Here is a 7636-nt window from a genome sequence, read left to right on the forward strand (position 1 = left end):
ATGACTTGATGCATAGTGGATATGAAATGAACATTGTGTATTAATATGTAGAAACCATTAAAACAAAATAATGAGATTTTGTATTCTAAGAATGTGCAAAATATGAGACCCATTAAGACATATGGATTCAGTACTTTAGTTGGAATAATTAAAATATTTCTTGAAGATTAATGAATGACAATGAGGTGTAATTTGCTCTGTTGAGGATCTTTTTTAAACAAGGTTAAACAGTTAAAACCTTTCATCTAATTTGAAACTCGCTTTCATTTGATTTTGATATCATATTATGCTCAGTGTGGGGTAATGGATTCTGAATTGCTTGGTAAGTGAGACTTGACTGCAAATGACCTCTTGTTAAACTTGCAAAAGCACTGTCAAATGTATCGATTCTTAACTACATATCAGTGAGTCGGAATATACAATGGATGTCAGTGACTACACTGCATGTAGCCATTTTCTTCAGTTCAAGAAATAATTTGCATTTAAATATCATCTTTTATGTTCTCACAACATCATAAAACATTTGACAAGCAATAGAGTTGCTTATGAATTACTTTAGTAAAGTAATAAACACAGCAGTCAATTTAACCACATTAGATCCTTCTAATAGCTGAGATATTACCTAATAATCTGCTTTAGTGATGTTGGGTAAAGGATAACTGGTGACTAGGGCAATGGAGAAATCTATCTTTCTCCCTTTTGAAGTATTACCAAAACAATGCTATGAGAGAGTGCCCATCCAGTGAATAAATAAGGCATTTGAATTAAAAGCCATTTTTCACATTTCCTCTGAAAGACAGCATCTCTGACAGTGCAGCACTACCACAGTGTTGACTGAAGTGTCAGTCTAGATTTTGCAGATTGTGGGTGCCAAAATTCACATTTCTTTAGAATATTTGAAAGACACTGCAATAACTATTACAAGAACAAGACTTCTCAATGCCATGAGATCTTTTCAAAACTTAAATTAGACAGACACTGCTTTGAGCCCTCTTGGAAGGCCCCTGTTATCACCACCCTGTCGCACACTCCCTTTCCCCCTCACCTCCCGTGTTGTCTTCAGTTCATTCCAAAGATTGAGACTGGATTCTGATATAATGCTGCTGCTTTTCCATTGATAACAGCACAGACTGCTTCCCTTCAGTGTCAAACTAAAGTAGAACTGCAGCCCTAGATTGTTCCATTAATACTAAGTGCTGTGTATGAAGCAGTTTACTTTTGGAAATCACTTTGATTTAAACATAATAATGTAGTGTATGTCAGGCACCAGAATTAGACAGAAACTGTTTTAGAATTTAAGTATGCAATTGAAGCAGCTATTAAATATTATAAATCTACGACTGCCAAAATAAATTCAAGAAAATATTACATTTCATTTGCATTAGTACGCCTGCTTTGTATTGCTGTACAATTATTCAAATTACTTAAAAAAACTAAATGGGAAGTTTTGAGAATCCTGCTTTTTAGGGAATAGCAAGACTGATTTTTAATGTCTTCTCTTAATAGCAACCTCAGATTAGGGTCCATAGCCATACCGCCCTGTACCCTTCTGTATGATGGGTATAGTCTATAATGGGATCTCTGGCTTGGCTATTTAGTCAATGGCCTCCTTCTCTACCAAGTGGAGAAATTAGGTGCTTTCTGAAACAGATCTTAGTGGATGTGTTAATGCAAGGCCATCCATAGCTTGGGATTCACACTCACAATCAGACCTTGGGTCTTTCCTCATCTTCAAGTTAGGGCAGCATGGTGGCTGAATGGTTAGCATTGCTGGGTTCATATTCCATCCTCAGGTCACTGTCTGTATGGAGCTTGCACATTCTCCTCATGGCTGTGATGTGCAGGTGTGCTCTGGTTTCCCCCCACAGTCCAAAGATTAGGGTTAGGTGCATTCGCCATGCTAAATTGCCCATAGTGACCTGTGATGTGCAGGCTAGATGGATTATCCATGGGATATGCAAGGTTACAAGGTTACTCTTCAGAGGGTTGGTGTGGATTCGATGGAGTTAATGGCCTGCTTCTACACTGTAGGGATTCTGTGGTTCCAGTTATGAATCAGACTGCCCCATTACCCATACCCACTGCAGATTTAATTGAGCATTGTCCATTGTCTTTGAGGGAATGTGAAGGCAAGGACCTTGGCTATTGGCTTAGTGACCACATGTTCCTCCCTCGTGAAGTATTCTTGTTGTGATTCTGTCCCTCTGGATCGTAAGGTGATACCAGCTGCAGCTATCCCAAATAGACGGTTGTACTTTGAACTGCTTTGTGATGGGCTTCTCAAGTTTTGTGCATGGGAAGGGTTTATGGTGTACATTCCCCAATAACATGATGGTGTGGTAATGAACAGCAGCAGGAAAATTGTGGATTGATACTGGAGGCCAAGCAATTTGTATAGAGCTGAACATCTCTGACATAGTTGTCATGACAACATTTAGCTGCACCTTCAGGAATTTTGAGTGACAATTGCAAGAAGGACAATCTAAGTGCTTGATAACTTATCAAAACCATGTCACTTGTTTTTGTCAAGAAAATTACCAAGAGCATAAAAACAGGCATGATTGCACTGACCATGGCTATCAAGTGATCTTTTAAGGACCAGCCAATCAGAATAATTGGTCCAGCATTAAGAGAATTCATAGTCATCATTTGTGCTCTGTCAAAACCAGCAAAGTGGCTGGTTCCACTTTGAGAGACCTACTGCTGGATAGAAAAGCTGACTGCATGGGTGGCATGGTGGTTAAGTGGTTAGCATGCTATCTCACAGCATCAGGAGCCTAGGTTTGATTCTACCCTCAGGTGACTGTTTGTGTGGAGTTTGCACATTCTCCCCATGCCTGTGTGGGTACCCTCTGGGTGCTCTTGTTTCCTTCCAAAGTTGTGCAGGCTAGGTGGATTGGCTATGCTAAATTGCCTGTAGCGTCCAAGAATGTGTAGGCTAGGTGGACTAGCCATGGGAAATACAGGGGTGGGCTTGGGTTAGAGGGGACGTCTGGGCTGGATGGCCTGTTTCTACACTGTAGTGATTCTCTAAACACCTATATCAAAATGGAAATAAGTATCTGATGAAAACTGCCATTTTAGATAGGATGTGTATAACTAGTTACATAGATTTTGAAGGTCCTCCAATGATCAGTATTCTTGCAGAGTTCACAAAAAATAATCTGGCTGGCTTTCTTATGAGAATAACCCCAAATCCCCAGATAACCCCTTCACCAGGCAACTTACCTTGCTGCTGGGCAATTTTTTCTGGCTCGGTTTTCAGGCTCCAATGTAACAAGCTGCATTGGGATGGCTGCCAAATATCAGTGAGGCTAGGCCTCAAAATGACACAGCTTCTTCACTGCCACAATGGTGGAGGGACCAGGGGAGTGGGATTAGTCTTACAATAAATTGCTTAGATTTGATTAGTCCTTTACAAAATAAAATTTGGAGAATTGCATTTCATTCGAACATATAGAAATGAGCAGACCAAACTAGTATGAGCAACATGTCTGAATTGCATGCAATTCTCTCCCTCTCTCACCTGCAAATTACTTTGGAACTTGAGGGCTTCCTTGTTCAAGTATTTGATATCGGCTGGTTCGGTTTCTGTTTCGTATTGAAATTACAGTTTAAAGTTTTGGCTGACAGACCAAAGGCTATAAGTAAAGTACATATTTTCACAGAAGTTCTGTATTCTTGTCACTCCAAACTGTATTTATTCTCGAACTTTTAAAAATGTATTCGTGGGATGTCAGTGTTGCTGGCTGGCCAGAATTTATTGCCCGTCTCTAGTTACTGTTGAGAAGGTGGTGGTGATGACCTGCCTTCTTGAACTGCAGCAGTCCACAATCCATTTTATTTCTTCGTTGAGATTTCAATAGTGATTGATGCAACCAAGTGGCTTGCTAGGCCACTTCAGAGAGCAGTTGAGTATTATATCATTACGATTTTCCTAAACTGCTTTGTAAATGTTTGAAATGGGTACCTAGTCACATTATCAGCAATTTTCTCACAAGGCCATCAGTAGACACCATGGTTGTTGTGTGAAATTTTCGTGTGGTAGCCACTAAACTGGAAAATAAGCCCAACCAACTACAATAAGAGCACGCATTTTCTCCTGAACTTGGCTTGTTATTGGAAATGTATTTCAGATATACCAGGAACTCTTCACAGATATTGGAAATGTGCCGCTCAAGTATAATGTTTCAGCCAATGTTTGGTGTTATCGTGCATTGATTAAAAATTCATACGCTGGATATGTGTATCACTGACAAGACTAGCAGTTATACCCCATTTTTAATTTCCTTTATAAATATGCTGGTGAGCAGCCTCTTGAACTGTTGCAGTCCGTGTGGTGTAAATGTTTCGACAGTGCTTTTGGACATGGAATAGTGAGGTATTAGCCAAGTGAAAATGGAAGAACAATTATATATTTCTAATTCAGGAAGGTGTGCAATTTGGATGGATGCTGGTAGTGTTCCATTATCCTGCCTTTGTCCTTTTTGGGCAGAATGTTTGAGAGTTCAAGAGCTAATACCAAGAAATCTTGGCATGTTTCTACAGTGCAACCTTTGGTATTATGATCCCAGTTGATGATAATAGTGGATAAGTCATATCCCAGAATGAGACCTGGCTAGATAGACTGTAGACCATTTCTATTTTTCTTTTAGTTTACAATGGAGGTCAGTCACTGAACGTACTCACAAGAGCCTGCTAACATACCTTTAACAAAGAACAAAAAACTTCATGAACTACATTATAGCGCAAGAAGGATTTGAAATGGTCTTATTGCAAATGGCAGAAAGAAAGTTACAACATTTTTATCCCATAGTAACCTCACAGATATGAAAATCTCAATAATAGACCATCCTAATCTCGATGCAACAGATCCTTGTTCAGCCAAGATGGCTGTAATTTGGTTTCCTTTCAGCAAATTTACTTCATGTTATTTCTTCAGTTAATGTGAGTCCCTTAAACAAACTGCTAACTCGGCTCATTTATTATTACGTTTCTTAACCTCATGTCTTCAATAATCTTGTTGAATGTCTTCTTCTCTTCCATGTCAACAACTTCCTGTTTCTGGCATTTTCAAAGCAACTTGGGATTTTATTCCTAGCCCTGATTGTTTGGATTGCTAATAACAGCAATTCTGCTGTTAAAAACCTTTTCTCTCTGAATAAACATACTTCTCTCTCTGTCTCTGAGTTCCAAAACTCAAGGAATCAAACACCCTGGAAATCAATTATCTAATATCTTATGATTTCTTGGAAATGTTGTTTTACTTTTAAAATCATACCACAAACAATAATGTTCTAATCTTTACTGAAACTAGAGTCCATTTTCTTTTTCCCCTGTAGAACCTAAGTTTTCAAATAATAATAATAACATATTGTGAACCTTCACCACAAAAAACTAAAGTTTTCATTTTTACTACATTGGAAAGTGTGTCACAGTTTATGGATGGGGTGCTATTATAGCATAGCATTTATTATATTGGCATTGTTTAATTATTAACTGTTATTATCTCTCCATGATATCTGCTTTTTGTATGCACAACCCGTGAGTTTCTGCCACGCGAATTTTCATTGAGAAACAAAAGACCTTTCATTTCAAAGTCCATCATTTGTATCATTTTCAATTAGTGGGACTGTGAATGAAATTCTGCATTATTTAAAAAATGTTTTTGCCTTTATTTGTTAATACAGAATGTTGACAGAGTCTGTGAGGTATATTAAACGCTAATTTAATTAAAGTATGTCTAATTGTGTTTGCATCTGAAAATAAAAACATAACCATGTCATGCTGCATCACTTCTGTGGTGATGGACTTAATGCCTCATGGGCATGTTGAGCAATTACAATGAACTCCATGATACTCCATGATACTCCACCTACCTCCAGGTCTCTGATTCTAACCCATGATACTGCATTTCCCTCAAGTCTTTGACTTCCATTTCATTTTTATAAGGACAGCCTGTATTACAATTTCATGAGACTACCTGAAATCTCCTTTTGCTCCTTTGGGATTGAGTACTGTATGTCATCTCTCAGACTCTGCTGAACAGCAGTGAAATTGACTGATGTTTCTTGTTCAATGGCCACGTGGATAGAAAGATGAATGCAGCTTCTCTGGCCAGTTCAGTTGGATAAATGACTGCTTCTATATGGCAATCATTGTTGCTATTACATTTTATCTTCTATTTTCTGTTTGAATGAAATATGACTGTGAATGTGGTTTCTGTATGGCTACTTATTCAAAACAAGCTTAAACTCAAAGCCAAGCAACTCTCTGGGAGGTCTTACAGGTTGTCATAATTTTCATTTTGCTGGAATGATACTTGACCTCATTCTCACTTGTCCCAGCCATCTGCTTGCACTTGCAGAATGAGACCTGTAGGAGAAGAAGGGTTTGAGTTCCTAGTCTTAGCAGAGGAGTGCTTATGGTCATGATGGAAAGGAAGGTGACACCAATAGTTCTCTTTGTTTCTGATGACAAACATCTCGACAAGGTAAACTGCTCAAAATCAACTTTTCCAACAAGTTTGAGAGACCTGGCCATCGAAATGAATATTTGCTCTGGCTTGACATTCTGTAATGCTCAAATGTCCTTTGTAAAAGGTTGAGTTTCCAAACACTAGAAACAATCCCTCTCTCATCATGGATGAGTGAATCATTAACTACACTGAGGCATCCCTTCTGTACATAGTTCCTTCAAGTGTGTTCATAATACTGCCTAGCACATTCTTATTCGATTTCTGTGTATCTCTGGTTTGATTCAGTTGCTGAGTTGTCACTAATAGAGGTACAGTTATTATCAATGTAAATGTTTCTACCTCTTCAACAAGTGCTACTTCACTTTTTTCAGGCCATACCACAGGGATAGGTGATGAAGGATCAGCTATTATCTGCTCTAACCCTGCAATAAGCTCTGTCTTTGCATCAGACCTCAACATCCTAAGTCTGAATCTTGTATCATGGAGGCATGTTTGCCAATTTCTCAGAATTTAAGAGTGCCAGTAAGTGTGGAGTCATAGAGTCATAGAGATGTACAGCATGGAAACAGGGCCTTCAGTCCAACTCATTCATGATGACTAGATATCCTCAACTAATCTCGTCCCATTTGACGCATATCCTTCTAAACCCTTCCGATTCATATATCCATCCAGATGCCTTTTAAATACCGTAATTGTACCAGCCTCCACCACTTCCTCTGACAGCTCATTCTATACACACCACACCCTTCGCGTAAAACAGTTGCCCCTTAGGTCCCTATTAAATCTTTCTTCTCTCATTCTAAACTTGTGCCCTCTAGTTCTGGATTCCCCCAACCCAGGGAAAAGATCTTGTCTATTTGCCCTATCCATATCACGATTTTATATGAAATTTATACATGATATGATTTTATATGATATGGTGTTTCATGATATATCAATATCATGGTGTTATAAATCTTTATACAGCCACTCCTCAGCCTCTGATGCTCCAGGGAAAACTGCCCCAGCCTATTCAGCATCTCTCAAAAACTCAAACCCTGCAAGTTTGTTAAGTATGTACAAGAAAATATTCAGATTCAGTATGTGGATGTACCTACTAGAGAAGGTGCAAAACTTGACCTCCTCTTGGGAAATAAGGCAGGGCTAGTGACTTAGGTG

The sequence above is a fragment of the Chiloscyllium punctatum genome, chromosome 15 (genome assembly GCF_047496795.1).
Source record: "Chiloscyllium punctatum isolate Juve2018m chromosome 15, sChiPun1.3, whole genome shotgun sequence".
Classification (NCBI taxonomy): domain Eukaryota; kingdom Metazoa; phylum Chordata; class Chondrichthyes; order Orectolobiformes; family Hemiscylliidae; genus Chiloscyllium; species Chiloscyllium punctatum.